The sequence below is a fragment of the Pseudopipra pipra genome, chromosome 13 (genome assembly GCF_036250125.1).
Source record: "Pseudopipra pipra isolate bDixPip1 chromosome 13, bDixPip1.hap1, whole genome shotgun sequence".
Taxonomy (NCBI): domain Eukaryota; kingdom Metazoa; phylum Chordata; class Aves; order Passeriformes; family Pipridae; genus Pseudopipra; species Pseudopipra pipra.
This window is the reverse complement of record NC_087561.1, coordinates 7,873,278-7,900,926: the sequence shown is the minus strand read 5'-3', so window position 1 is coordinate 7,900,926 and position 27,649 is coordinate 7,873,278. Positions and strand designations below refer to the sequence as shown.

At 36.5% G+C, this 27,649-nt stretch overlaps 1 protein-coding gene across 6 annotated transcripts in view; it reads right to left on the bottom strand.

Moving 5' to 3' along the window:
- The window catches only part of TENM1 (teneurin transmembrane protein 1), a 755,935-nt gene that overhangs the window by 329,588 nt on the left and 398,698 nt on the right, over nt 1-27,649 (bottom strand). The gene's annotated exons all lie outside the window — the stretch shown is intronic.

Here is a 27,649-nt window from a genome sequence, read left to right as displayed (position 1 = left end):
GTAACAGTAAAACTTACTAAAATTTGCATTACAGGAATATCAATGAAGTTTCAATGGGGACAAACCCAAAGTGTGGAGTCTCCTTAGGGTTCTGCCATGGAGATATAAGACATCAAACCACCAAATGGAATAAGGTGTCACGTCTATTCTTATCCTTTAAGGATCCCACTAAAGTTTGGCCACTATCTGGGGAACACAGCAGTGAATGGCATAGGAATCAGCACATGACAGAGTCTCATTATTTCATATTTCAAAAGAATATAAAAGAAAATCAACACAGATTTCTCAACTTTTTATGGTGGAAAACCACACATAGAAATCTAATTCAACTCTGGGTGTCAGGCTTAACTTTGAATGACCTGATTTTGGCCAAATGTGTCACAACTTTAATGTTATTTAAATGTAGGGGTTTTTGTCTGTGAATGTTAGCAAAGCCCTTGCTGCTTTAGATAAGCAGATGACATTCCATTCCTCTTTGTTTCCCTCATTAAAGCAAAGAAGTTGAATATTAATGAGTGTGGAGAATTATGTTGTCATGCATGTTAGTCTAGAAAATATAAATTCATCTCATAAAAAAGTCAAAGGATCAAAGAAGGTTTTTACTGTTAATTGGAAACAAAGTGTCAACGGTGTCCTGATTTAAAGGGCACTCAAGGATGATAAGGGAGGGTTGGTTTTTGGTTGTTTTTGTTGTTTTGTTTTTTTTTTTTCTCCAAACAGGAACCATAATTAAGGTAGAAGTGGAGTTATTAGTACTTCTTTACTAAAATCCTTTTCATTGCCTGTGGCATTCAATGTGGTATTCCCAATGTTCAAAGTAATATTAAAAATAAAAAATATAATATTGCAAATATACTTCAAAATTAATAAAAGTGGTATTTTTATAGCCAAAAACATGTTGCTTTTAAATCTATGCATTTAATGCAACTAGTATGTTTTCATTGTTTGTTTGATAAGTGAGCTTAAAAATAGCACATTTAGCTTCTGGCTAATTAATAGACAGCAAATAACAGAGGATCACCTCCCTATTTTGGATTCCTGTGCTCAGCCCTAATTGCAGCAGTAAAAATTAAGTCTGTGTTTGCTTAGCAAGCCTAGAAATGCCAAATTTCTTGCATACAGACATCCTCACAGCAGAACAACTGACTGAGGGAACAATTCCATGTTAATGTTTTTTTAATTAAATATACAAACTGTAAACTCTAAGGGACAGATCTCTCACTTTTCTGATGAGAGAACCTCTGTGCCTTTACCAAATGTAAGGTCATTACTCTGGGTTTCTTTAACATTGCTTGGTTGCAGCAGTCTTCAGATAAATCTTAAAAAAGGCTCTTATTCTTTACTATAGTGACATTACATGTTAATTCTTATTGCCATATGAACAGAAATTTGCTGGAAAAAGGTGAAAACCTATTCTTTACATTTACCCTAAGGAGACAGTACTGAAGTCAAGTGGATATTGGCAAAATTATATGAAACCTTCCTGGTCTTTTTAATATCATTAAAAGATTGTAAAGTCATATAATTTGGTCAATCAATTAAAATGCTCTAATATGTAAATATTAACAAGGCAAAATCCAAATAAAAATATCCTGTATGCTCCTCCACACGCATCAGCTGAAATATTATGAGAATAAATTAATACCATTTTATCAGTATTCTATTCTACTAGAAGACCTGCTAATAACACTAACAAATAATTACAAATAAAAGAAACAGAACAGAATAGAAATAGAATAGAATAAAAATACAAAAATAGCATAGAAATATGGTATTACAAATCATTACTGCTTAGAACAGAGTTGTATGAATTTTTTTTCAGTAGTAATAGAATTTACATGATTACAACTGCAGTGGGTGTCATTAAAATTTTAACACTTGCCACCTTTTGTCATTATAATTCTGCATATATTCAGGGGCAGTGAATTTGGAGGTCTTATAGCATCTGCTGCTTCCATATAAGTTGCAAATTATATTTCATTATAAAATAATTTGAATGTTCTGCTGATAGGATTATTCAGCTGCCTGAATTTGCTGTCATCATTTTTCTTTGAACATAGATCCTCTGGGGCAAAGTCACCCCAGGAGGCTATTCCATCACTACTGTTCCAACCCAAGAAATTTGGTTTTAATTTTTTTGTTTCAAGTCCGTTCCGTTAAGCTTGCAAAATGGCAAGTCAGTGAAAAAAGTGCCTTCTTCAAAATACTTTAAGGGAATATTTTAGGATGTATATGAGCAATCACCCCTTCATCTAATAGGTAAGCTGTAGACAGGAGTTAATTGCTCAGCTCTCATAGAGTGGACTTTTTTGTGAATCCTTGGGTGGGGAATACCCCTGTGCCTGTAAAGCCATCCAACATGAGTCATTAATTCCAGCATGACATGAAGCAAAATCTGACATGGTTTCAGACTGGTGAGGAATTCATTATTTTTTCTCCTCACCACTTGAGACAGAGAATCATGGAACCATTTAGGTTGGAAAAGACCCTTAAGAGCACTGAGTCCATAGTAAAACACTAAGAGCAAATCCAAACTGGAGAGCTTAGGGCATCCATGCTCAGGAGCAGAAGCTTTCAGGCTTCACTTTCAGAGCGAGAACTGCTGGACCCGCAGTCAGGGAGGAAGCAGGGTGGCTCACTGGGCTCAGGCTGAGCCAGGGCAATGCCAGGGAGATGTGGGTGCTCAAACAGCATCATTCCAGCTGAGCAGCCTGCATTGCCATGTGAGAGAGGAGACAGAAACACCAGCTTTCTGCATGGATTGCCATGTTACATCTACATGTGTTAGTATCCCACTAGGTCTATCTGTCTAGATGGTAACCAAGGCTTCAGCACTAATGTCTAATCATGCTAGGATTTACAAATGCTCTGACTTCTCCAGGAGGGCCCTGATATCTCGTACCAAGAGTGCCAGCCTAGCTACAGTTCTCTGCTGAAAAGATTTGAAAAGATTAAACATCAAAATGGCATAAATGTGCTTTTCTATTAAGCTCCAGTGAAAAGATTAATAAGATAGTTGTTAACTGAACAAGAATGTTACATTAACTTCTTCAGTTACTGCTTTGATATGTTTGCTTAGATTTAAATACATAATTCACAGGATCAGTGTAGTCAGAAATGTAAAAGGTCTATTTAGGTCACCTAGTCTGTCTTTGCCAGCACAGCATTATTTTCATCACTGTATTGTCCATTTTCTCTTTAAACCTTGATAATCTGTAAGTCATGTAAGGATAATAAACTGAGTGTTTAGCAGAAATGTTATTTGCAGATGATAATCACAAGCCAAGGAAAAGCAACACTGCAATACATGCTAAATTTATGGATTTGTTTTTGAACATTGCAAAATGGCTATAGCTATTGGTGTTGAGCTATCAGTGAAGTCAAGCACCTCACAAATATAACATTAACAGCTTTTAAAAAAGAGGAATTCCCAAATATGCTACTGAACCACAAAGAGGCAACATTTTTGATACAGGTGAGGAAGACAACAGGCCTAGAAAATGCTGAGAGCTGCCACTTAGACTGAAGTGAACCAGAACAAATAGCTATGACTTGCAAAAAGTCAGAACTGCTTCCAAACAAATCTTAGCAGATACCATAGGCTTCCTAAAAGGACTCAGAAAACCACAAACCTTTTTTATCTATCTAGTTTTAAATATTATTTGTGTGTGTATATGCATATAAAAGTATATATATATATATTTAAATGACTTTTCTTATTATGAAGGAAACACTCAGTTTGGAATCCAATGTTAATAGAATGTTTTCTGTTAAATCTGAAAAGTCTGAAACAAATGCCTTGGAGCTTTTCACACTTTCTTAATTCAGCAAAGACTTTGGAACTTAATGAGAACAATTAAAACATCAATATCGTCAATAATTGTACTTCAGAGCATTTTCACAGAGACCTCTGACTACTAAGGTTGTCTGCAGTCTGAAAGAGTGACAGCTTCTAGAGGGAGGAAGAGCAAAAAATGTGCTATCTAAACAAAAGTGCTGGGACAACATAGGCTGTGTAGAATATAGATTTTAAATTCAGACAACTCAATCACTAAAGCCTGAAATAAAAAGCCTTAAAGAAATTGAAAGAAGGGACACCTTTCCCAACATCCAAAATCCCTTGTCAGAGTCAGCTGTCTCTAGGCTCTAGCCAGCTGTCAAAGGCTCCAGCTACAGATTTTAAGCTTTTATCTGTCTTTTTGGAAACAAACAACTCCCCAGTTCTCTGTGGAGTACTCTAATTAATGAAAGCTCATGCATTTATTCTGCATAGTATATAAACCTACTCACAAAACAAAGCAGAACAAGGTTCATCACATCACTCTCAGTCTGATATTTCCATCACTGGAAAGCAGGAAAGGTAAGATCAGTTGACAGATTTAGGACGTGGGATTGACAGTAAAGGAGGGGACCAGGGGCCCAAAGAGCTTGGGCAGTTTCTGTCCTTGGAGGTTTTCAAGACCCCACGATGAAAAGCCCTGCCTGGCTGGACCTTCAAACTGGCCTTGCTTCAGCAGGAAGCTGGATGGTGTGTGAGCTCCTGAGCAACCTTTGAACCTGACCCTTCCTACAACCCTTTCACTTGTCTCCATGCTCAAACGGGTTTTAAAACAAGAACTACCCATACAACAAAGAATAATTAAAATGAGTGATAAGTAGACTCAGTTATCAAGGTTTAATGGAACTCAGATGTTGCCTGAATACCCTCTTGAACGCTTTGATCACCCTCCTTTTTCTAGAAGTCTCTTCACTTTATGATTATAAAGTCCGTCAAGATGAAAAGCACTCCATGAATGGCATGTATATTCATTTTTCCTGGATTTTTAACCTACTTGAGGGATCAACAAAGACACAGTTTACTTTCATGACAGTTACCTGTTAATTTTGTTCTGCCTTGTGGAAACATGCAGCTAATCTGAATGCACCATGGTGATTTATTTTCTTGTTTCATCATGTCAGACACCTCTCCCCTATTAATTCAGGACATTAAAATCTATGCCAGCATGCAATGGATTCAGAAATACTCCACTACTTATTTTATGTGTAAATCTACAACTTGAGGTTAAACTAAACAACCAGAGCAAAAAGACTCCATGATACAGAATTAGTATGCAGCAGTAATCAGGTTTGTAACCAGGATTGTGACCAGAGATTATAAGGATTTTTAAAAAATATATAAGAATATAGAATTTCCTCCAATGAATCTTACATAAACACTAATGCAATCTCATTTATTTTAAGTTTATGCTATCATTTGCCATTCAGTTTATAAAGAAAACATTTGAGAGTATGCATTTTCTTCTCTGCCAGTCTTTCTTTGAATTATTAGTGTATTAGATTTATCAGCATCAGTTGTTCTAATAATTAGGGAACGATTTGAGGCATTACACAATGAATGCAACGGTGAGATTGCAGCCTAAAGAGTGCAAAATTTCCCTTCTGAAAATATGCCTTGTTCCCACTGACAAACGGTATCTAAATTTGGATATCCCATCAAAAAGGCTAAATTTGTAAAGGCAGTGGAATAATTTTCCCTCCACTTCCTTCAGTACTACCATACACTAGATGAAAGGCATCCAACAGTATGTGGTCCATAACAGCACAATGCTACATTTGATAGAAACAACGAGGAAAACTAAGTTGTGCATATTGGAATTTGATGAACATATTTAGCTTAACAGAGCTCTAGTAATGAAAAGTTTGAGGGGATCTGAAACTCCCTGTCTGCATCTGTTGAGAATCTCAGCTAACTCACTGCCCTAACCCTCTGCCCTGGAGGCAAGACACACATCCAACAGAAACTATCTTTTCTCCTTAGCCTGTTCATATTAAATTACATTTTGCAGCCTGTCTGCTTGTAGTGGGAAAAGGGGAACTGTAACAGGGGGAAGGAAAGGAGAAGACAGCCTGCATGTAAACCAATTATTTTCTCCCAAGATCCTTGCAGTAACAGAAATAATTGCTTAGTTTTATGAAATTCAGTAAATCCTCCAAGTAACAGTTTATTCCTGGCCTCACAGCAATACTTGAGAAACACAGGTGGAAGCTCAGCCAACTCCCTTGTAAGTTCATCTCCTGATGTTACAGCCCAAAACCTTGTACACAGCTTCAAATGAGTTTCTCTTCAATCAAATACCAAACTGACTCACAGTTACACTGCAAAATCACATGAGACTTTCAGGTCAGGATTGCAAGTCTGCAGACTTACTCAGGTATGCTCTCTATATTTCTTGTTTCAGAAGGAGACCTTCTGACACCCAATCCAAAGTTGAAACCCGTTTTACAGAGAGTGAAGTTCCAGTTAAAATATGCAAACAGATAATTTCTGTTAAAAATGGCCTCAGCCATGAGGTGGGAGATGAGATGCAAGAAGAAGTTATAGCTTTTTACTAATTAAATTAGTTAACTGTTTTTCAGTTTGTGTGGTACAGTCAGACTGTGACTTATTACCTCTCGGTAGCTCACTAGGCTTGTACTAGACAGCACATTTGGGAAAAAAGCTTTAGCAAAGAGTTTTGTTTGATAACTTTGTACTTCATGGAAATACATAAATACTTTAATAGGCAGAGATTATCTTGAGTAGAAACAATGCAACATTCCATTTATTGTATCTAACATATGGATAACATATTTCCCTTCCATCTCACAAGCATCAGAGAGACTTAGTTCCTTAAAATCATGTTACCCTTATATAGAGAATGATCCAACTTAAACTGAGATACTGATGTGACCTGTTGCTGTGGCAGGGAACATGGAAATATTTTTCTTGGAAAGCCTTCCTCCAGACCTTTCATTTTGAGCACTCATATGACATCGACTCAAAGGCAGGAGAGATACCAGAGGACAGCAAAGCCAGGTACAAGACTATCAGCCTGGAAATATGGACTTGAATATTTTCTGAAACAGAGGTTATATCCAAGTTTTCTCCAGGAGTGTACTGGGAGAGTTGTTCTGTAGACTCGAGGATTTAAATGACAGGTAAAGGATGAACAGTGGGAATGTGGCCTTGGGCACAGGCTCAGCCTGGGTCCTCTATCACTCTGAAAAATGTAGCTTGTGAACACATTCCTGTGAAAATATTTTGCACACCATACATGTACAGACTTATTACTAATGTGCTTGGGACTCACAAGCAGAACAAAGACTGTGTCCCTTAGATTTGACAATCTGTGTAAGAAAAATAAGGTTTAACTAAGAATGTATCTGTTTCTGACAAGAGAATGATGGATAGAGTCACTTTATTTACCCTGACAGAAATATCTGTTGATGAGCTGTGTGTTTTGCAAAAGAGAAGGAACAGTGAGTACCTAGCCTTATATATGTGAGGTGAAATATTGCATTTTAGACTGGAATGTATAATTTCATAGATTATGAGTTTTGTTTAATGACTGACTGCAAAACTGATATTTCAGAGTTTTGCATTTCAATGATTTATGGTCTTGTCAGAGAATTTTTAATATGCTTTATGTGCACAGATGTTTCTGCAATTGTGACATGCTATAAAAAATTACAATGGTCAATTGCCCTCCAGTGCTTTTCATGACAAGTCTGCAGCCATAAAAGTCAGGGGGTTCTGTAGTGTAGGGGAGCTGCAATGAGTAGCAGGGATAGTTTAGTCATTAACTTGTGAAGTTTCTTACTGTTACCACTCTTGCAGTCCCTTGTGCTTCCAAGGGTGTTGAGAACAGAAAGATTAATTGAAATAAAAGAAGACAGAAAATTCAACTGAAAACATTCTAACAATAACACCTTTTCCAATAAATAGTTAAATCAATAAATTGTATTCACAGACCTGACTTCCTCATACCTAATTTTGGGCTAAATTGCTCCAATAGCTAAATAAAAACAACCTTAGAAACGAATTCCCCCAATGTCTCTTCAATATTATTTTCCTCTAATTGAAAAAATTTGACTCCTCAAAAAATCCCAAGCAGAACTGGTTGGAATAAGTGGATTTTGTTATTCATGAAGTATGGCACTGACAGTAAGGTGTTGCTCTTCAATAGGTTTGGGGTCCATCAGGGTGTGGAAGAACCAGCATCTACAGCAGAGCTGCTTAATACAGGAATATGTTCAATCTCTTGACACATATTTCTAGAAGACCTGAATAAATTTAAACTTCAAAGCACCCTCTGTTCTCAAAAGCAGCACTCACTAGATCCCAAGACTCCTATTCTGACAGCCAAAGATCTGGTCCTTAGTTTTTGTTTGTTTTAAGGTTTATTTTTATCCTTCTACTTCATTCATATGATTTTCAAAGTTGTGTTCACTACCTATAATTCTGATTTGGTTGGAATACTTTTGTCTCATCCTAGGCCTATGAAAGAACAGAGGACTGTGATACTACATTTGTTATGTGGCAGGCCAGGGGTAATGCAGTGAGCCTGGTAGCTTATCGGGAATTTATATCATTTATTCTGCCTGCCTTCCTTCGAACAGTTTCTCAGTCAGTCACCAGTTTCATGTTTTGTTTGACAGACTTATTTTCAGTCTAACTGAGCTCATTGACTTGCAAAGGAAACTAAAGAGTATGAGCACTGCAACACTCCCACATAGACAGGCTCTTCCAACTGGGTGCCTACATTGCCACATGAAGCCCTTGCACAACTCTTCCAGATTTGTTGAGCTAAAGATGTATCAGAACAACAATAAATTGCTTTAAAAAAGGTCTTCTTTCATATATATGGGTAAGGATAAGAGTAAACAAAACTAAATGTTCAAAGTTGGGAATTATTCTTACAGAGTGTTTGGTAAATGAAGTAAATGTACATCTAAAATTGGTGTGTCTGCTACAGCATGTTGTTAGTGTAGCTGCTGGGAAGCAAACAAAATAGATCAAGAATTGAGCAATTTTTCCCCCCTGCTGAATTGACTGATTTATCCAATACAGCAGTATTAAAAGGACATTCACACACATACAAAAAAAAAAAAAAAAAAAATAAAGGGGAGGAAAAGACAAAGGGGAGGAAAAGACAAAGACAAAAAAGAGATGAGTTTCACCATGATCCTAGTATATACCTCCTCTTCCACATCATGGAACCATCAGCAGGTCTGACTGTTGTGCTGCTGTAAATACCTTGTACCTTAAACACTTCCACATTTCTCCAGATCCCTGCATGCCTCTCCATAAAGCTCAGCCAGGTCAAAGCATATGTGAGAAATCAGCAGTTTATTTCAAGATTGTGAAATTCAGTGACCCTGAGATAGTGAAGCCTGGCCACCTCTGACCACGCCGGGTTTATAATTAACTGCCTGCATTAACGATGGCTTTCAGTAACAATAATTAGTCCTGCTTCCAAAATAGTTTTAGGAACTTGTTATTTAAGAACTCCATTAGAGAGAAGCAAAACCACAAAGTAACAAACTTCTCTGTTGTTTACTGTCCTATCGTTACATCTGACTTCATAATTTATCTTTTATAAAAACAAAACCAATAAATTTAGCTTAAATTTAGCTGTGAAAAACAGATAAGCCTTAAAAAAATTACTATGAGTAGTCAAACACATGGCAACAGATTTTAGCTCAACTAGAATATGAACAAACTCCCATATGGTAGCATGAGCAATCATGACCAAAACAAGACTATATATCTTGTACAAGGAATAACAAACAACTATGTTTTGACAAAAAAAAAAAACTTCACTGTTTTATTTGCATTGAAAAAATAACTGTGTTTTTCTGAAAGTTTAACTACAGGAGTTGCTGGATTACTAAACACAAAATGTCCTTTACCAAGCTGATTCCAGAAGTAACAGATGATCATAAACAGCTTCTTATTTTCTGTAGAAAAATGTTCATTAAAACTGCATAACAAAAAATACATTTATGTATTTCACTTGGTGCAGATAAAAAATATTCCTAAATCAAGATTCAGAGAAAATAAACTGGACTGTAGTGGAGAAAGGTATAAATCAACACATATCTGGACATTCTCCCAGAAAAAGTATATTAAATATTCCTGTGGAAGTCCAGACAGTGAATGATATAGGCAGCCTCTACTTACAATTTAACTCTCTGGTTCCTCTGCAGTAGCACTGCAGGGCTGGAAGTTTAAGAGCTACACTGCAATAAACTCAGAGCACAATACCTGCTTCCTTGCCAAAGGTTTCCTTTGCTGGACGGCCCTAGAGACAGTATCCTCATTTCTTGTACCCAGAAAGGGGGATAGGATGGCTCTCTGGACATGATAGAAAATTCCTTTTACGTAGGAATTCTTTACAGATTCCAGTAAAACTGGACTTAGGCTTTAACATTCAGCTTATTGCACTGAAAATTATGTGAAAAAGATTTATTTTCCTTTTGAAATGAATGTTAACTATTCTGATTCCAATAATATAGCAAACAAAGGACACTATAACATTAAACAAACAAAGCAATGGTGCTTTTAGATTCTATGATTTTATGTGATATCCTGTCCTCATTAGAAGAATTCTCTGCAATTTTTGTGTATTTTCCCAACAAATGTTACATCATTTGCCAGGTGGCATGTCTGACCCCAAAATCTCTTTCCAAACAGTCTGCTGTTGCTAATGCAGTAGAAATTCAAATAATTTGTTCTAGAGAAACAGATTGAATCAACATACAAGATGCAACACCTATATTTGTTCAGTATTAATTGCGCTTCTGCCTAGTTCAGCTCTGTACTCCTGGCTCAGAGCCATCAGAAGGAAGTCAGTTGTAAGAAGTAACACCACACTGACTAGAGATGTGTGTGGACCAACAGCCTCCATGCCAATCTCTTACCCCTCACAAGCATCATGTGTAATCCACCTCCCTTTATAGCATAAGGTGAGTTCATGGAACTCTCTATCAAAAAATGCTGATTAAAAATTATTTCCCAGTATGTTCATACATTTACTGGGATCCTAACAATAGCTACCTCCAGACTTTTTCTGTATTCTGTGTTATTCTCATACTACAGGAGACATTGCAGAGAATTTCTAAAGTAAATCGAAAATCATATTCTTAAATAGCACTGGAATTTTCTACATGTTTGTGAATTCAGTATCAGGAACTTTATCCCCTCTCTGAATAATTATAATGACATCCACTAGCCAGTATCTGGAGGTTTGCATTTCCATTTCTGAAAGAGCTTTGAAAGAGGTAAGTATCAGCATCCCCACTTTCCAGCTGAGGCACAAAGTGGTCCATTGAGACCTGGTGCAGTGTTCAGTCCATTACCTTCCATGGACGCCACTGAAGAATAACTGGATAAGAGACAACAGAACTTGCCTTCCAAGGAAATAAATACAGTGGGTTATGTGTACTAGAAAAAACCAGCTCTGATAAATCCAGAGATCTCATCATGCGTGTGATGTTCCCACTGTAGAGCTTTGGGTAAGAGCTGCTGAGAGGGAATGTGAGGTTTTATTGCTTGAAACAGGCTATGTGTTTATAAATTTGGGAAATTCTACAGCCTAGTAGGGTAAGAACACCTAAAGCAATGTGAAATATCCTAAATGTGTCCATGGCTCTCCACTATAGATTTAAGATTTTTATACTATCCCAGATGTGCCTTATATTACCCTGAAATTCTAACAAGTCACCAGACAGTGGTATCTGTCAGTGTTCACTACCTTCATTTCTCTTAAAACACTGTCTAATTAGTGAGAAATTATGCACATGCTTTCCATGTGCCAATACAGCTAACACTGAGAACAGGAGGAACTGAGATTACTTCCTAGGTTACCATTTCCTAGTAGGATTTTCAACACAACTGCAAATTTTCCACGTCAAAACTGGAAAAGCTGCTTCTCTGTTAAACCAGAACAAAAATAAGTTTGCCCTTCTGGTTTTTTTTCTATGTAAGCAGCAGAGAAAAGCACCAAATTTGTAACATGCTAAAAATCAAGAGCAATTGTTGTATCAGTAACATTTCCCTCATAACAGAGGATGGTAATGCTGAGAGTGGAAAATTGACACTAAAGTCACAAAAACAATTACTGTTGATGCTGGAGAAGTTCAGCTCTGTTCTTAAGTTCGTTATGTTATGGCTAAACACCCAGATAAATCTGGACTTGTTAAGAGCTTGACAACTGAGGAAACAAATATAGTTTGGCTAGTTTATAAAAGTGACTTTGAAAATACGCGTTTTCTGCCTTACATAGTATAAGTAACTAGATAGATGAAATTAGAGGTTAGCAAAAGAAACAAGCTTTGAAAAGCTTCTCACAGCATGCAATAGGCTGCAAAAGTGTATTCTTGATATCAGTAATGTGTATCAGTCTGAGGTAATTTTTTCCCTGTTCATTTTCTCTCTGCTTCCAAGAGAATATTTCAGAGATTACTGTATAATTATAATCAACAGTTATTTTATGAGGCCTACAAGACCTCCCTGAACTAAATGACTTTTCCCTTTTAGTCACAAGACTTTCTATAGCACTAGTAATTTCTTTAAGTGGTCAATCATACAAATTCAAAAAATGAATAGCAATCTTTAATAATACTGGGCTCAGCTGCTTTATCAATTGATGAATATATCTTATGCAATACATTTTTTCATGTGCAGTCACTTCTATTTTTGTTAATTTTTTTTTAATCTGAAGTGAGGAGAAGTTTGTCTCTGATAGTAAGAGATTTCGACTAGCTGTGTCTAAAAAAATATATTATTAAAGCATTGGTATCTTTTGTTACTTCTGTGATCATTGTATCTTCCTTTTCATTCTTTTCCTTATAATTTGAAGGCTGCCATGCAAGCAATTCACTGCTACAGAATGGCCAAGTGGAAGGAATATTTTCAAAGCCAATTATACTTAGCACAAATCAGAGTTGTTAAAAGAAGTACTAACAAGGGAGGACTCCTCTCACAGCCTGAATTTCCTTTTACAATAGCTCACATTTTTCTGCTTTGAACCTCTGACAGAATATAATAAAGAATACTAAAGTAAAGGGAAGAAGTGATACTCCATATGTTGCAATGAAAAATGTCATTTATAATGGTAATCACAAGTGTATGTTATATGCTATTGTACATACCTCATTTTTTACACGATTTACAAGTTCCACTGATAGCAATTACGCTTCATAAACCAGACAAGAAGTTAGTAATTCCCAACAGGAAACACGTAATGACTGTGACTTTTATTTCCACTTTGGGGAAGAGCCCCAGAGCCAGCTTAATGAACGTGAGACAAAATACAACAGATGGCCATGGGAAAAACGAGACCAGAAAAGTAGGGAATGGGTTTAGAATACCAGGAGTCAAAGCACTGACAAAGTTTTTGGGATTGCACTCCAGCAGTGTGAGGCAGAATAACACTGTGGCTGGACAGACGTTTGCAGAAAAAGCTCCTCCCCGGGTTCAATAGGCAGCAGGAGAGAGAACACAGGGCTGAGCAGCCCGTGCCCATCGGAGGCAGGAGTGACATCCTTGTAGCTGATTAAGAGAAGAGATGAAAATGGAGACAAAATTTATGTCTTATGAGGAAGACCCAAAGAAAAGGACATATGTTGAGGAGTAATACAGCCAGAGCCTGGGGCTGGGATGATGAATGAGCTCTGCAGCAGAGTCTGCTGGATGATCCACGACTCCATCGTGGTTAAACAAAGGTGGTGCAGCTGCAAGAGGGAAAATAAGATTCCATTCCTGAACTGTTATTTGCAACAGAAGCAGCTGTTAAGAAGAAAGTGAATGGAGAAACAGAAAGGTCTCTGGGCATTTCTAGAGCGGAATTACGTCAGAGCAAGTGAAGACAAAGCAGTACCACAGCTCTCAGCAACCCAAGAGTAAACTCAACTCTTCCTCATTGCAGCCTGTCTTTGCAGGGACCCCGAGGCAATACTAACTTCCCAGCAGCATAACACTTGCTGCCTTTTTTTGTTTTCTTTTTCTTTTCTCTAAATAAATATATACAGGTATGTTGCACGGTTGCAGTCCCTTCACAAGAACACAGCTTCTTCGATTTAACATGCTTAAGAACCACCATATACCAAAGCCAAATATCAATGACACTGTGTGAAGTTGGTTTGGAAAAGGGAGTTAGAAGAAGCCAGTAGAAAAAGTCAATGAACTAAGCAGGAGCAGTGTATTACTTAGAGCTAAGCACAGTATAGCTGCTGAGGTTTGCTCATATGGTGATCACTCCTGTCAAGCTTCTACCATTATCTCTAATTAAGAAACATTTCTTTTTAAATTAAAAGATTCCCATGGTCACATTATTCACCTTCTTTAGTCTGTTCTGTACACAAAAAAGCTGTTGGACTGGAAAACATCATTTACTTAAATGAAAAAAAACTTACAAGGTGTGTGTTAAAATGAGATAACACATGCCCCACTGGCCCTAAAATGACCCATAAAAGGACTATCTTATAATACCATACTCTTGGAAACCTCTTATTGTGATAATTAAAAGGAATCAAAGGTCATTTTGTTATAGAAAAGTTGTGTTCATCTACATACTGTAAGTATTTTTATTCAATTTAAAGCAAAAATAACCAATCTTCCTGCTACTCTGAGGCATAGCAGAGATATACCAACTGAATTATTTCATATACTAACTCTGTAATGTAGTAATATGTGACAGTTATCAAATGGATTCTTTATTTATATGTTGATCAACATCACAACAATGTAGTGGCCTGGAAGGAGTCATTGCTCTGTGAGTCTCCAGTAAAATTCTGGGCAGGGCACTGCCTTTCTTTCTTTATAATACTGTTAATAGTGTGGAAGGAAGAAAGTAAATCAGTATTTATTTAAAGGTCCCTTCCTACCACCTCCCAGATCTTTCATTTCTGCTGTTATTACTGAATCCTTTCTACTGGACAATTACAAACATTACTGATACTAAATATTCTTATCATGTGTAGTGCTCTGTAATTAATACTTACAGACAACAAAAATATATTTGCTGTCTGGGCAATCATTCCTAAGACACTTGGAATGCAATGAATCGCTGCCAGACAGGAAGAAGTGATGACATTTATGATCCTGCAGATTTCCAGCCACACCCCAGAGTACACGTCAAGGGCACTTGTCTGCACAGCGATGTTGGAGCAGCCATTTAGGGCTTGACCCCTTCTCCCATTTCTCTCAGCAGAAGGGGACTATTTAAACCCAGAAGCAGAATCAAAATCAAAAGGTCTACCACATTAATGCCCTTTTCCTTTCTTCTCTAGCTGGTGGCTAAAATGAAGAGACCAGCGCTCCAGTACAGTTCTGTCACTTTTGCCACAGATTGCTTCTTCAATCTTTGTTTCGGCTCCACAAGGAAGTAGGAAAAAATAATTCTTTAGTTTTGTAAAATTTTTTTCTCTCGATTAAATGTTAGAAATGAAAGTGATTATATTGTCTATGCTTCTGCCTAGGGAGTAAAAATTTTTAAACTACTTTAGAGACTCAATAAAGGCCATCTTCTGTCCTTCAAAAAGGGAAAAGACTGATAAGAAAACCAGAAAAATAGGTCAGAAGAAAAAAATATTTCTGAGCCCATTTCAGTGTGATATTTGAAAGTGAAGTAAGAAACAGTGAATTATGGCCAGGGATTTTCTTTCCCAAGTTATGTTTTTCCCCTCACTGTCTTTGTATATGACATAGATAGTCATCAGGGATAATGTTAGTTCTTTATTTTAACTGTGAATATTAAGATAATGGAAGAAATTGGCTAGTCAGTTGTGAAATATTATAGCAATAAAAGTCTTTGGTGGAAGATGAATCTTCTTCAAAATAGTACGAGGGTGTCAATAAATGAAGAGTAATGTGAAGATCACTTATATTTATTGAGACTGCAGCATTTATCAAAGTCATCAACATTTAATTGGAGTTAATATACTTGTTAGCTTTTTATCTCTACTGTACTAGTTTGTTCATATATTTAAGGATAAAGTGCTTGATTACTGCTTTTTATTTTAAATATTTTGGGCTTTTCTTTTCCACCTTTAAATAAATGTGTATTTTGATTATACTTGTAGCATTCTTTTGATGGGATAGCTGGGCTGCTCTGTAAATGCATTAATATTTCCCACAGTGGAGCTGCACGTCAACAAAACCCCTCTAATATCTTAGGAGTATTACAAGTAAAAATCTAGGAATTTTGGAATTTGAAGTCAGTAAAAACACTTTATCTACATACGTTTATGGACCACTGTTTTATGTTTATGAAAGAATTATATGATGACCATATTAGCCTGAGAGGTGATTCCGTTCATGGGCTCTTTTATCCATGAGGGTTGTTTGAATTTGGAAATAAATCTAAGTATCTGTCCCAAGCATTGTACTCACTAATGTTTCAGGACTTTTGACAGAATGGAGAGGAAAGCAGAGACAGAAGGATCTGAAATCATCTCACAAATCAGACTCCCTCCTCTTTCAGGGAAAGAAAGCGCTATTAGAAAAACAGGAATTCACACACTTTGCATTTGTTGGCATTTATCTTTTAACATCATAGTGAGCTGTCACTGTAGGCTGCAGCTGTATCCATTGGGCAGCAGACACCTGCTCACCCTGTTTTCCTTGAGGCTCTCTGGAGCCAGGCATCCAAGGGCAGTTGTAGCAGCCCAGGGCCACCTTTTTGCATTCCCTGTGGCTGACATTATGTCCTGTGACAAGGACACATCCAGCTCTATGGGCAAGGGCAAGGGATGGAGGCAATCAGGCCCACCCAGGAAATCTGGGAAGAGCACTGTGTGATGGTTCTGGCTGTGGCAGCTATCCCCTTTCCTAGTGGTCCTCTGGCTACTGTGTGAACTGGGCTGGAGGGAGGAAGGCTATCACCTGGTTAGAGGTGAGATAGTTGCTAATGCATAACAAAGCCAGGGCTTTGGGAAGGAATAAGCCTTCCCAGAGGCAGGGTAGGTCTGCCCTCTGCGTGCACAGCAAGCCAAGATCTTCCTGCAGGAGGTCCAGCTTTGCCAAGCCCAGCATGGCAAATCTGTGTGCCCACAGCTGGCTGGGCACAGTTGCCAGTGGACACCAAAGATCCTAACAAATGATTTGGGAAAAGAAATTACAGAAAGATGAGTCAGTGATTGTATTTTACAGGAATCCGCAGACCTACTGGGGCACTTACATTATTGATTTTTTTCCATTGATAGATTCCTTTTCCAAATGTAAAGAGAGCAATTGGGCATTAATGTATGAATGCAGATTTCATGAGACTCCCTAACCAGCTGCTCATGAAATAGTAATGTCGCTCTTGAATAAGGGAAATGGTGAATCTAGTGGTCGTTTTAACTGCTGCCTAATGGCTTGACAAAAGGTACCTACACAATACAGTGTAAGACAACTTTTTACTGCAGTTCATATTTCAAGCCTCAATTTGTAGCAGTTGGAACATGATTCCTAAAAAATCCTCAGATGCACTATAAGTTGTAAATTCCTACCACACTGTAAACAGGATGTGTTGTTTACAGCTTTAGATCCACTAAATATTTGTGGATTTGCTTCCTCAGCTATAGCAGGAACTTACTGGTGATAACTCCCTGCCTTGTTCAATAACTTCCAGTAATTATCATGAAGAAAATGCAATAAATTTATGTAATAGACTGCCCCTTTGCTATAATATACAATGAGAAGCAATCAATGCTCCTTACAATGAAGAGAAGAAATACAATGGTGTTTTATTTTATAGCTTTAGCAACGCAGCTCTGCAAACCACCAGAGGGAGTAGAGGGAAACTCCAGTGGTCAAATTCCAGCCCGTGAAACACAGCCCAGGGCTGACATTTTACAAAGCAGCAACACAACACTGTGCTGTGTACTTCTTAGTAGACTATTTTATTTGCTCACCCATCCAGCAAATGCAGCATCCCCATGAATTGCTGTTCTTATTTCATATGTTTAGAAAGAGGGAAGGAATATGAATCTAATAAATAATCCTCAAACTTAGCCTTTGGCAAAATAATGATAAAAAAGATCATGCAAGAAGAGGATAGCAAAATACCTACTTTTGCAGTTACCAACAATAATCTTGGAAAACAAGGTAGCTATATTTAATAATCATGGTTTTAATATATAGTCTTACTGTAACTTAAATCAAAGGGCATTTCTGAGACCATCCTTGTAATGCTTAAAGTATAATTACACGCTACATATCTTGGAAAGTAAATGAAAGCCTTTTCCTGGTGATTTGTTATACATTTCTTTTTTGCCTCTGGCTAAGTGAAGGCCAGGCCTCTGAAGAGTTTCAAGTATAATGCACAGTGAATATAAAACAGTCCATTTATTGGGATAATAGGTCCTGGCATGTAATTGCATTGCCAAGGTACTATGGATAGCTGCTGAGTGAAATGGTATTTATTCAAGGTTGTTAGTCATCCGTGGATAACTTTATTTGTCCACTGATGCTTAAATAAATGCATCATCCATCAGTAAGAATACTTAGAAAAAAATTTATTGCAAAAATCGTTATCATGTCTCAAATTATAAAAGGAAACAGTATATAAAAATTGCTGAGCAGGGGTACAATAAAGCCATGCCATGATGCGGTTTGCTTGTTTTTCTGCCAGTGAACAGTAAGATGTGATTGAAAAATTGAGGCTGAATGACAAGTTTACATGCTTATTGTATTTTCCCTAGCTGCTGAATATAATAGCTGTCTTTAAAAAAAAATAATTCCTAATAATTCATACTCTTAAGTGGTATAAAAATAATCATAATCTAAATAGGAGAAATGCATTCAATAATGAATGAAGCACAAATTGCAAAAAAAACCAAAAAAAAAACCAACAGTGAGCTCATGTATGACAGCATTTTTGTTCATGTAATTGTTTTGTTGTTATTTTGCAATGATCAGTAAACCCTGAGAAAACAGTGGAGAACAGATCACACAGACACAATAGTAAGACACATGCAACGCTTGATTATGGACAGTCTTAAATAAAGCTTAAACAAGAAAGAAAAGACCTACAAAGAATTCCCATTGATACTGCCAACAGCTCAGCTCAAAACACCTTTGTATCTCATGTGGATAAAGAAATTAATAAGGATCTGATTTTCAGATAGAGTGCAGCCACATCCTCTTTTATCTTCAGCTACATATGCAAACACTATTACTTTGACAATGCTACCCTCAAGATCTTATCTCATCATACATTCCTTCTTAGTAGAACTGAATAATATCTAATATACAAGGGATACGGGTATCCAAACAAGGTTTAAAAGGAAATACATACATTAATTGAAATAATGGTGCCCATAACTACAGTAAATGTCTTATTACTCATATTTGTGATTTCTTGTTAATTGTTAGCACAATTTAACCTTACACCGACCACAGGACCAGTGGCCACCTCCTCAGCTGCATAGGAGGCTGAACCAACACCTCATTCAAAGCCATCCTGATTCTCAAATGGCTTGTCAAATCATCCATCCCATTGGGTATAAAGGCTGGAAAACGGAGTAGATTGATAAGAAAGAAGCCCATTTCAAAAAGAGTTTGCATTTTTATCAGTGCAAAAAAGAGTGGTCACAGACCAGTCACTCCTGCCTTCCTAATGAGCATCAAATTTCACAGGAGACAGGGAAAATTCCACTCAACTCACAGAAGGGGTTATTAGCTACATCTAAATATAAAGCTAATCAGTGAAGCCTGATCCTGCAAACACATATACTCGCTATTAACTTAAGATATACAAGGTGTTGCAGCAATTTTAGTGAGGTAACTCATGTATTAAATTAACCACATTATATTACAGGGATTAAAACATAGCAGCAATGTCTTTTGCTTGAGATTCACTTTTGAGGACTTCTGGAAGGTGCCAAAGACCCGGTGTCAAGTTTTGAAATATCAAATAACCTAATATGATTGAAGACTAAGTAGGAAAAAAACCCTCCAGTCAAGGACTGTCTATCCTCAAAGCAGGATTTAGAGTTTTTCCTTCAAATTCTACACTGTTAACAAGGGCTGTCAACCTCTGCATATTACTTTATTTCCAGCTCTCTAGATCATATGTTCCTAGATTTATGAGCTTCACTGAATGTGCTTCTTTGTTCTATTTTATTCCTTGATATTTCTATGTTTACAAGTTAATGACCAAAATAGGGAAATTCAACCCAATGGTTATTCTTTATGAACTGGTTTATAAAGCAAGTTCAGTTTTGTAATAGGAGTCCATTTGGACATATTAGCCTTTATTGCTGCTACACAGTGAAGTAAGCAGTTAACATTGAATCTGTCAATAAGCATGCATTGAACATTTCTTCCTGACTATTACCTAATTCAATATTGAGTTCAACTACACTAAACTTGTATAATACATCAATCCAGGAGCATCACTTAACATTTAGATCTACTGCATTTAATTTTCCACCCCCTGGTCTGTTCATTTAATTTATCAAAAATTATCCTGTAAAGCAACTGCAAGAATCTGCCATTTAAACCATCTCTTTACTTTAGTACCACCTGAAATATTTATTACTTTACATGTTTTAAACTAAATCAATAATTAAAATATTAAAGAGAATGATCCCAACAAAGAAAGCAAAAGGATTCTACTTTTCAACAGTCCACCCAAATGCACTTCCCATGCCCTGCTATTCTGGCTACTTATCAGTATCAAAAATCTTAAGCATCCACTCCATATTTAGACAGCTTAGACAAAAATCTGTTGCATGAGAGTTAAGTAAAAACAAAAAGCTTCCTTGAAATGGAGAAATACTAAATCTTGCATTTTCTCTTCTCCCATTTACTTGTAAAGAAGTAATGTTATTTGCTTAACATGACTCACCTTTAAGAAATCCTCACTTACTCATGTCCTTTAAGTTATAATTTTCTATGTGTGTCCTTTTGGCAACTGTGAATTTACTATTCTCTACCAACAGACTGAAAATATTTTGCTTAACAGGACTCCAATTTTCAACCTTTCATGTACACTGTCATTTTAAGAACAGTAACTAAATTCACAGTTTTCAGTCTCCTGGAGACTTTTGTATCAACTATGCATTAAAAAATAATAATGCCATCAACAGTTTATTTTCACTGTCACATATTAAGCATATGCATAATCTGTTTCTGTACTTCACCCTTCTCTTCCCCTAACCTTTGCTTACTAGCACTTCTTCAAATACTTGATGTAATATTTTCTACATTAGCAATGTTTCAAAAAACGTTAAAACCTCCCCAAAAAACCTCCCTGCAACTCCCCCCGTGACCTAAGAGAGCTGCATAAAGAGAACATTTATTACACAACCATCATTATTGAAATTTGTGCCAGTCTCTTTAACATGACAGAGGCTGCACCAGGTGGACCCTGACCTGGGCTCCTGCCTGGAAAGAAGGGGAAAAACTGAGAACACCTCAGTCCCAGGTTTTTTCCGGTCTATCAGAGTACTCTTCCAGCATCCAAAAAATTCTTCTGAAGCACTGCTGACACATCCATTTTGCATTAATTCATGCCAGATTTTAAGCACTTTTCCAAGTGTTAGCAGTATCCTCATCTCCTTCCTTGTGTTTAACCCTTTGTTTTATTTACAAAGTCGAATCATGTTCTTCTGTCTCCACTATACCTGGCTAAATAAGTAGGTCCTATTATATAACATACTTTAATTACTACTCATATGATAGATTCACTGTTCTCTTAATCATCATAATTGCACTTCTTTCCATCTGTTCTCATTTAAATTCATTTTTCTTGAACAAGGATGACCAGATTGTACCTACCTCTCTAAATAAGATTAATGCCTTTGGTGACTCTTAGTCTTCACTATTTCTTTAGAAGATCCTAATGGACTGTATTTACATTTTTTTTTTTAAATATACCATACAGCTCCGGGACAATCTGAGTAATTCAGTACCATTTACAACTGAGAATCTCCTAACATTTTAATACAAGGTTCTACTCATAAATATTTGTACTTATGGATTTTGAACTTCATGCAAGATGTCATTTGATATAATCACATGTCAGTGTTAAACTGAGCATCAGCATACACCTGTATTTCAAAGGTTATGTGATAGAAACCTTACAAAGTTCAGCAAAACTTATCTCCTTTCAGGATGTTTCATCATCATCATTGACATCATGGAATATTCTCAATTGGAAGTGACCCATGAGAATCATTGAGTCTACTTTTAAAACCATGAAGTTTGAAATCTACTATGAAAGTAAAGGAAAAAATGGCCCTCAAAGCTGAATTTGGGATCATTCTCTCTTTCCCCACCCCTTCCATTTTCACTAATTTTCTTCAATTTTGCCCCAATATCCTGAAGCAGTACTCTGAGAAAACTAAAATCAAAGCAATAAGTCTCTGTTACCAGTACATGCACTCAGAGAAATTTCACCAAGTCAGAGTACTAGTCAAGGGTAGTTAAATATTCTGATTTTTTTTCTTCCTTATTACTATTTTTTAAAAATAATTAGTAGGACATCCTGAACCATCAATATGGTAGTGATCAGCTTTCATCAGAAAACTGTTGATATTTAAAATATGGTACATACATAGGAGAAAGAAAAATTACAGGTTAAAATTTTCTTTAATTTATTTGCATCCTTGAATGAACAACCTATTTATTGCAAAACTGAGGGAAAAAAAAATATTGAAAAGCCAAGAACAGCTGTAAGGCCTTAAAATGGTGAAATTCTAAAAGAAAATCATACTTTTGAGAGCCAACTGTATTTTAGCAATGAAGTAAAACATTTGTTCTAAGCACTGCTAAATAAACTATATTTTTAAAGGAATCTTCTGAAGTGAACCCACATCACGAAAAAGACTTACTCTTTCTATAGGATATTACACCCATGTCTTAAAATCTCAGCAGTTTTAATTATTTACCATTGCCCTTTATAGTAAGAAAATACTGGAAGATCACAAATCCATTTCAGGCCCTATTGTGTGAAACTGTAGCTCATTATGGTCCACTCCCTCTGAGGAATTCCCTATTTAGCCTAAGATATAGCAAGAAAAAATGAAAATACTAGGGTTGTAAAAGAACACAAGTGTATCGGTATCATACTGAAATTTTTTTCGCTCTACTTTCACTACAATAAAGAACTTACTGAATAGACATTACTAAAGCCTGCTATATTGTTTCATGTTACAAGGAAACTTTATAACAAAGTAATTAAGAGTGTCTAATCAAAAAATATCCCTCAGAAATCACACGTAGCATCTCCCCAGCAAAGCCTGACCCTCAGCTCTGGGGCTGCGGGATCTCCTCCCCGTTCTTTAATCTACATAAACACATAAAACTCTTCCAACCACTTTTCCAAACACACGTCTGAACAATTGACATCAGTAATCACAAAAGTAGAAAGGGCTAAAGTAAAAGCCAGTGATATGTTCAGTAAGGAAGAGAATTTTCGTTCATTTGCATATAATTTTCACATTTAACGTTCTACACCAGAGCTCACCTTTTGATACTGTAAAATCACTTCTTTTTTTTTCCTTTTTTTTTTTTTTTTCTGAAGCCTGACAAGGAAAAACTCAAAGGAAACTTTTCTATAGCATTTCATTAATAAATGCAGCTCTTGAATTCAAATACATGAAATTGCCCCTATCTCCTGATTGTCACGTTTGCTAATTTTGCCAGCTTTCCATATCCACACAGGAAAAACAAATAACCCAGAACTTCCTTATGATTCGTTAAAATTCAGTTGATAAATGCAATAAAAACTGATCTTACACCTTAGATTAACCTCTTCAAGATGCTATTGCCTTTCCTACCTCTACCCTGCTCCAACTTTCATATTACAGTTCTTTAAGTATAAAGTGAATAACTCAAGTCAGAATTCCCTAGTTTCAAGTGAAAGTCCAACTATTAGTAAAGAAAACCACTCACATAACACACTAAAAATATCTATTTCTGAGTGTAGAAACCACAACCTTGTGAGGTTTCTCAAGCTAAAATTTGTTTCACTCACAGAGAATTAGACCAGCTTCTCCTCCTTCTGCTGCTTCCTGGAGCCAACAAGATAGTTCTGGTATGAAAAACATGGAGCTGCTTCTCCTAGAATGCACATAGATAAATGTAAAGGAACCTCTGCTGACTTAGCTCAGGTACTTCTCATCATTTAATGATGAGTCATTCAGCACAGCTGATCTCTCCAGGAAGTCAGCAGTGATCCACAGAACACTACCCCAAACACAAGGTAATATTGTAGTAATATTTTTTCTATAAGAGTTTGTTGAATTCACATGCTATAATGGACTTATTTTTTTTTTTTTGTGTAGATGTGGAATACTAAGAGGCAGGATCTCTCATTTCAAACAAAGTTTCCTCGATTTGAAAAGACAGCAAAATAATTTCACTGAAAAAAAAATCCTAGTGAATGGAACCATTTTAGTGTAATAAATCCATCACACATCAATAGAATTAGCATACACACATCATCCTGTATAAAAATCACTATCAAGTGACACATTACAGACTTCTAAACACATTTTTCAAGTTTAAAATCAGTGTAGCTGAGTGCCAGTTTACAGTTTTAGATACCTCTGTACGTGCATGAGGTACAAACACATAACTCTGCACACCCCCCCCTCTCCATGTCATACCCCATAGTGGATATAAACTGCTTTTGGGGATTGATGTTCTCTCTGACTTTTTCTTGGCTGATGAGTAGAATATGAGAGGGCAGAACTGAAGTGCCTCTGGCCCAGCCTATGCCCATTGGCAGCCAACAGCTCCCAGAGGAGAGTTTTGGATAGAGGTTAAAATGTACACTCCACTTAATCCACCCCAAGGTTGTCCAAAAACTCACAGAATAAAAACATTCCTTCTGTTTTCCTCTATATTCCCCTCTATTTACAGCAATATGACAAATTAGAGAGAGACAATCCAGTAACAAGACCTGAGCAGAAATCTCATTATCACAGAATCAGAATTCCAGGTTGGAAGGGACCTCAAGGATCGTCTGGTTCAGTCTTTCTCGGCAAAAGCATAATGGAACCAACAACCTGTCCAGCTGAATTTTAGAAGTGTCCAACATCAGGGAAAAAGCAACAAAAGAGATGAAATTAAATCTAACATATCAGATAACGGAGATAACCTGTCCCCACTATTTATTATTTGACTTTGTTGTGTTTTTTATTATTACTGATTTCTAGACACTGATGTTGCAAGGATGCCTGTTTTCTCAGGATACATAATTATAATAGCATAAAAAACCCAATAAAAAGTGTACTATAATCCTCTATCCTGCCTTGAGCATCATGTGAAAGTCTATTTTATATAGCTCAGGACCCCCTAAAGTAGCAATATTAGTAGTCACTAGAATGTTTTCCTCTGGTTTAAACAGTTAACTAAACTTCATAAGCATTCTAAAAATCAAACCCACAGTTTATTCAATTAAACTCTACACATGGAAAAAATACCCATCAGCTGTCGACAGCATGAATTTAGATTGGAAGCAGAATAAATGCAGTATTTCAGGTACTGGCAGGCAGTTCTTTGTACACATGAGAGCAAGCAGCACACTAAAGTGTATTTCAATTTTAACTACTAGATTTGAGTGAAAGCCAAGTAGCTGAGGGAATCTGTTACACGTGAATGGGCCCATTGAAGTTCAGGAGAAATCAGTGACACACGTACTCTCGAGCCTCTGGGACAGTAACTTTGATGAGGACAGACAGCAAGGAGGTTGGTTTCTGTACGAGAAACTGAAATAACATATTGCCCTGCCCTTTGATACAAGGAGAGAGAAGCACACAATACGTTGTTGATGTAAAGGAATAAAAAAAAGACAGAAAAATACTGTTTTGTTTCTAGGAACATTTGCATCACTACAAAAAATGAGATGAGAGCATGGCTAGTAAGATGCTTAAAGTCAAACTCTCGAATGCAAACTAGGAACTCTCATGAACTCAAAGTACATGGTATGTTTTTATAAGATCTCATAATTAGGTCTTTCAACCAAACATGCAAGGTCCTTCTGTTGAGTTACTGTGACATCTCATGGGGTGATCTGAAATAGTGCTTGACAGCAGTGCTGTCTGCTTGAATAGATGTAATAACAGAGCTGAGCAAACCGTAATAAATACATATTCTGGCACTTTCTGTGTTGGCATGCTTGGGGAGTGGTATCTACTTCCCTAAAACATTTAATTTGTTTATATCAACATCACTGATAATTCACCAGCAACTTTGTTCTTTCCTTCCATGTTTGGAGAAACTTCTTGACAAGTCTGAGTAACAAATTTAGCTCAGTAGTATAATTACTGTATTGTTCCTTGCCATTATATATTCTCCATTCTTTTCATAGTAGAACTACAATATGCACTTAAACAAGCTGATTCTAAAAGTTGTCAGTTTTATTGCAGAATGTCTTTCACATGATTTTCAAAGTGTTGATTAGTTCATTCTTGTGTCCTGCTATAGCTAAGTATTTTTGAGGCTAATCTAAGTGCTATTAAAATTAATAGATGCCTTGTCATTAACTTTGATGGAGGAAAAATTAGCCTCTAACTTCTACTCTGTTTAGTTCTTTCAGGAGAGAATTCAATTCTTAAATCTCTATAGCTACTGCATACATATGGTCTATTCCCTCCATTTTCTTTCCAGGTGCTTTCCTAGCTTCTTTCTCGATGTTATAAATTTTTCTATTTTAATTTTTTTTAATGTTTCAAAATATGTATTGAAAATACCTAAACATGTTCCTGCCACAGTTGCCACCTGTCTGTGGGCATACAGGGGCATAAAGAAACTTCTTTTCTAACGCAAGACAGCTCTATTAACTCCTAGGGAACTGCACAGGTACAACCAAGGGCAAAATTTTAACAGAGCTGGAAACCACAATAGAGTAGTTTATAGCAAATATAGTGTAATAACAGATAACATTGCAATACAGCTTCTCTAACTCTCACTGTATGTACCCCTAGCAATTAATATCACAGCTGTCAGATAAAATTGACCTGGATGAATCATTTCACCCAATCAATAATCACAGTGGTGTGTTCATGCTGCTTCACTCTGCCAGTATATCCTAGAGACATAAACTTCTTTTACCAGATCCTTTAGGGAAAGCTTCAGGAATGTGCCAAAGGCATTAGGGCTAATCTTGCTGAGGTGCAGCACTGATTACACCTCAGTGGGCTGTAATTCACATCAGTAAAGTCACTTGAGGGTGTGTTTGGAAGATCTGCCACTAACGGCGCTTTTGATACTGTCACTAGTAAAGTAAAACAAAACTAAAAACATTAAAGCAAAGTAAGATATTACACTAGAAAAAAACTTAAATGTATTTTTGCAGCTGTAAGGTTTGTTATTTCCAGATGCAGAGAAGCAATGCTGACCACTGAGTAAAACCGGATGCAAATAAACCATATTAAGAATATTTAAAAATGCACCAACTAAGATGGAATGTTTCAGTGCAAGCATTGATTTCTTAGTGCACTACTGGGATTTCAGAGAATTTACACAAGTTATTCACTGTACTGAACATGTCATCTGTGATGCAATATCTACTCTAGCAGCAGTAGTAGGATTTCTAACTGAACACTCAGGTTCTTTATTACTTGTAGCTTTTTATGGCGTTTAAATATCTATAGTTATTTAACAAATTAATTTTTCTTCCCTTTAAGAAAATAATAGCAGCAATAAGACTTTTCCCATTTAACTACAAGTTTTATATTATGTTTATGTGAGCAGAAGTTACAGTATTTACAATTTGCTATTGCTTCTATTCCCTCTTATCTTTTACCCATTGTCATGTCTTACATCATAGAACCTGTCATGAAAATGCTTGGCCTAAACCAGTTCCTGTTTCCAGATCCAGGCATT